The 5112-nt window shown below is 40.0% G+C and overlaps 1 protein-coding gene and 1 long non-coding RNA gene across 9 annotated transcripts in view; both read left to right on the top strand.

Annotated features, from left to right (window-relative positions):
• The window catches only part of WDR20 (WD repeat domain 20), an 85136-nt gene that overhangs the window by 22885 nt on the left and 57139 nt on the right, over positions 1-5112 (top strand). The window lies entirely within an intron of this gene.
• The window catches only part of LOC119471148, an 8105-nt gene continuing 3572 nt past the window's right edge, over positions 580-5112 (top strand). The window contains exons 1-2 of the long non-coding RNA XR_005200151.1: positions 580-591; positions 1972-1974. This is a non-coding gene — a long non-coding RNA (uncharacterized LOC119471148). The remainder of the gene's footprint in view (positions 592-1971; positions 1975-5112) is intronic.

The following is a 5112-nucleotide window of genomic DNA, read 5'->3' as shown; positions in this document are numbered from 1 at the left end:
TTTTTAAGACAGGGTCTCACTCCATTGCCCAGGCTGGAATACAGTGGCATCATCACAACTCACTGCAGCTTTTGCCTCTTGGGCTCAAGTGATTCCTCCTTCCCCCACCCCACTTCTCACCCCTAGGTTGGACTGTAGGCATGTACCACCACGCCTGGCAGAGACCGGGTTTCACCATTGCCCAAGCTGATCCCAGACTCCTGAGCACAAGCAATTCGCCTGTTGCAGCCTCCCCTAAGCAAGCATTTTTAAGTTTCCATTTATGTGGTTTAATTTTTATTTGCATTGTGTGATCATGGAATATGTTTTTATGATACTGGTTATTTGAGATGTAGTGAGTCTTTCTTTGTAACCTAGTTAAAACATTCCATGTCTTTTTAAAAGGATGTATGTTCTCTATTTGTTAGGCTAAAGGTGACATATGTCTGTGCATGCATGTTTGATGAAGTTTGTAATACTGTTCACATGTCCATATCATTACTAATTTTTATGACTGCCCCTTATTTATCAGTTCCTTATAGATGTGTTATAAATATCTCACTGTGATTCTGGATTTGACAGTTTCTCTTTGCCAGTTTTGCTTTATATTAAGTTCAGAATTGTTAGTATGTGCATTTTTTGTGTTGGTATACTATAATCTTCATTATCTCTATTTGTTTTTACCCTAATTCTGTTTTGAGAATTGGACAGTCAGTTTATTTTGGTTACTATTTGTATGGAATGTCTTTGCATTCGTGTATTTGCATGGAATGCCGTACTGTCTTGTCATTCGTGAGACTGTCTTTTCCTTTACCTCATTCCCTCCATCTGCTTTCACTCTATCACCAATTCCTGTTGATTTTTCTGTCTGAAGTATTTATCTTGACAACATCTGCTTCTGTTTTCACTGCCCTCACCCATCTTACCTGGGCATGATACAGTCTCTGACTGGTCTCCTGGTCTACTGTTGCTCCCTTTAATCTATTCTGGAGAGCAGTCAGTGATCTTTAAAAATGTGAATCTGATTGTCACTTCCAGGTTTGAAAATCTTTCAATGGTTCCTGTTGCTTTTAGCATGAAAGGCTAAATAGCCAACACACATTACATGGCCCTGTATGAACTACCCCTTGCCTACCATATCAGGTTTTCTCTTCCCTTTACTATATCTTTCTGACTTGCTGGCTTCCTTTTAATTCCTCTCACAAACCTTAACCGTTTTTGACACAGATTCTTCTTCTTATTTATTTGACACAGGGTCTCACTTCGTCTTCCGGGCTGGAGTGCAGTGGTGCAGTCGTAGCTCACCGTAACCTCAAACTCCTTGGGCTTTAGCTATCCTCCTGCCTTAGCCTGCCGAGTAGCTAGGACTGTAGACATGGACCACCATACTTGGCTAATTTTTTTCCTTCTTATTTTTTTAGAGACAGGATCTCGCCATGTTGGTCAGGCTGGTCTTGAATTCCTCGCCCCAAGTTATCCTCCTGCCTTGGCCTCCCAAAGCACTGGGATTATAGGTGTGAGCCACCGTGTCCAGCCAAGGTTCTTCCTAATATGCTGTTTCTTTTGCCTGGAATGTGCTTCTGTTCCTCACTCTCTGCCTCTTCATCTGTTTAACTCTTACTCCTTCAGATCTTAGCTCATATGTCATTTTGTCCAAGCCTTTTACCCTGACGCTCAGACTAGATCAGGTCTTCCTGTTATCCTCTACCAGGTCGCCTGTCTAGCACATGCCACAGCAGTAATTAAATAAGTAGAAATTGAAATGTAATGTCTCTTTACTTCCTACCCTCCAAACTAGATTACAAAGTACTGAGGGCTGATTTTATCTGATTGATTGCTGAACTGTCTATTCTATATGCTAGCTCAGTGCCTTTGATGCATTATAGGTACTTCATAAATATTTGAATGGATGGATAAAGGTACATTGGGCTTGGCTTTGTCATTTACTTATTGACAGTGGGAAGACTGCTATGGTAAGCATATTGTATGTAGTAGGTATTTGGTTAAATATTTTCAGCAAATCAGTCGTTTGCCTGGTCTTTCTCATCTGTGTTTGGCGACATGCTATATTGAAAGAACAGCAGGTGGTTATTTGTACCCCTTATTTCTCTCTACTGTATTCCTCTCTTCCCCCCATTTCCCATACATCTCCCATATCTTGCCATCGCTCTGGTAGCAAACAGGTACAGGCATGAAAGAAAGACCTGAAAAATCTGCCTAGTTTAGGAGGTTTTTTAAGAAGGCAAGTCTGTTAATCATTGAAATCACTAAATAAATTTGCTGTGTGGGAATCTTTTCTTAATTGGCAGCAGTAAAGAGGAAAGGTTCCCCCCCCCCAACGTTAAAAATAGAGTAGTTTATTGTAGAAAATTGGAAAACTCAAGGAAGGAAAAAAACCTGCATATCCCACAGCTGTTAGTATTTTGGTATTTTCACCTGTCAATCTTTTTTTGGTGTTTAGTTATGTATTTTAAGCATAATTTAGGTCCTTAGTACCTAGTATTGTGCCTGGCATGGTTTAAGTGCTCAGTAGTTAGCGTGTGTTTTTTCAATTTAAAAATGGCTGCAGCTTCCCGGTTTGGTATGTAGGTGAGCATTGCTTTTTCTTGATGGTGTTTATAACCTGTTTTAGAGTAGTTGAACTTTATATGAAGATGTGATTTTTTAAAAATGAGCTTGTTAGATCATTGTAAAAAGTTGCTTGGGTTAAATATTTTGGAGTCACCTATGACTTCTTTTTTTCACAGTCTACTTGCAGCCCTTCAGTAGAGCCTGTTAACTCCTCCTCTATATATACCCAGAATCTGATCGCTTCTGCTTCTGCCACTACCACCCTAGTTTAAGGAAGCACCATCTCTCAGTTGGATTATTACAGAGGCCTCCAACTGGGTGCCTGCCTCTATCCCTGCCTCTTAACAGTTTGTTCTCCTGATGTCATCCAGAGTGATCATTTAAACAGTATAGGTCAGATCATATTCTTCACTCTTAAAACTTTCCATAGCACTTAGAATAAAATCTGAATTGCTTATGTTACAGTGCTTTCTTTCTCCCCAATTCCTATGTGATTTGCTGCCACCACCTCCTTATTTATTCCCTCCATTCCATTCCGTGAAGAGCAGCTGCACCCCTCCCCATCCCACCCATGGAGCCATGGCATGCGCTCTGCTTGGAATCCTTAGTCCATCTGCTTAGAATTCCCTCCCTGGTGGCCATGGGACTGGGTCCCTTACTTCTTCAGGTCTCTGCCCAAATGTGGTTCTGTTAAAGAAGCTTTCTTGTAACCCTACCCAGAAAGACACTGTTACCACCTTTCCACCTCAGTCCTTCCACTCCCCTTTCCTGACCGATTTTTCTTCATGCTCCTTGTTGCTGTCTGATGTTCATTTTGTTGCCTGCTTACTGACTAGTTCCACCTAAAATCTACAAGAGGAGGGATTTATCTTTGTTGCTGAGATCTCAGGGTCTAAAACAGTGCCTGAAACATATAGAATTCTATAAATATTGGTTGAATGGATAGTAGATATTCTCAAGTAACTTAGTGACAAAGTCTGCATTGGGACATAGGTATTATGACATCTCAGGCCTATTTTATTTTTTAATAGGTAATACATTCACATGGTTCACTTTTTGTTGTTGTTTTTGAGACGGAGTCTCGCTCTGTCGCTCAGGCTGGAGTGCTGTGGTGTGATCTCGGCTCACCACAACCTCTGCCTCCCAGGTTCAAGCAGTTCTTCTGCCTCAGCCTCCTAGGTAGCTGGGATTACAGGCATGTGCCACCATGCCTGGCTAATTTTGTATTTTTAGTAGAGACGGGGTTTCACCATATTGATCAGGCTGGTCTCGATCTCCCAACCTCAGGTGATCCACCTGCCTCAGCCTCCCAAAGTGCTGGGATTACAGGCATGAGCCACTGTGCCCGGCCCACATGGTTCAGAATTTAAAGAGCATGCGATGAAGTCTCTCACACTCTGCCCCCAGCCCCACCCTGTCCTCCTCCTCAGAAGTAACCAATATTAGCCAATGGATTAATACACAAAATCACAGAGTTCTTGTGTTAGCCAATGGTTTAATACACAAAATCACAGAGTTCTTCCTCCTTTATACAAATGCACACTTTAGCATCTGCACTTTTAAACCTTGTTTTTGTTTTGTCTTGTATACTTCAGAGATTGTTCTTTGTCAATAAAGACATTATTGTTTAAAAGCATCTATTTAATGCCTGCATAATATCCCATTGTGTGAATTTATCATGATTCTTCTTTTGATGGACATTGATGTTTCTAGTCTTTAGCTCTTACACGCTATACTGCAGTAAATCACTTTGTACATACATCATTTTGCCTTGTTGCTAGTATATCTGAGGAATAAATTCCAGTGAGGAATTGCTGGGTGAAAAGGACATGTGTATTTGTAATTTTAGACACAGTCAAATTGCCTTCTAAAAATTGTACCAGTTTTTACTTCTGGCATAGTATGTTGTTATTTTGATCTTTGCTAACTTGACAGATGAAAAATGGCATGACACTGGAGTTTTTTGGTGTTTCTTATACCATGAATTAAGCATCATTTTGTATATTTAAGAGCCATCTGTATTTTCTATGAGTTGTATGTGTCCTGAACCCACTTTTCTACTAGGATTCTGGTCTTTAAAAAAAAAAAAATTTAACTTGATAGGAGCTCTCGTTTATGTAAATTATTTATTATTTATTTTTTAATTTGTTTAGAGATGGGATCTCACTGTGTTGCCCAGGCTGGTCTGCAGTCCATCCACCTCTGCCTTCTGAGCTACTGAGACTATAGTCACGCACCACCATGCCCAGCTTTTTATGTAAATTAGCCCTTAATCTGTGATCTGAGGCACAGACATTTTGTTCCATTTGCCATTTGTCTTCTGATTTTGCTCATGGTAGTTTTTTCCTACATAGAAAGTTGTGTTTTTTTTTCCCCTTTATCTTTCTTCCTCTTTCTTGGGAAATTTCATTTTTTTTATAGACAAATGTATTAGTCTTCTCTTAGGTTTTGAGTCACACTTAACCCTCCTAATATTAAAAAAAAATACTCATAGTTTCTTATTGTGCTACTACTTCTGTCTTTCTCTCTCCTTTTTTTTTTTTTGAGACAGTCTCTCACTCT

The sequence above is a fragment of the Cebus imitator genome, unplaced genomic scaffold, assembly GCF_001604975.1.
Source record: "Cebus imitator isolate Cc_AM_T3 unplaced genomic scaffold, Cebus_imitator-1.0 Scaffold52, whole genome shotgun sequence".
Lineage (NCBI taxonomy): Eukaryota > Metazoa > Chordata > Mammalia > Primates > Cebidae > Cebus > Cebus imitator.
The sequence above is the reverse complement of the archived record's forward strand: the minus strand, read 5'-3'. Positions and strand labels throughout refer to the sequence as shown.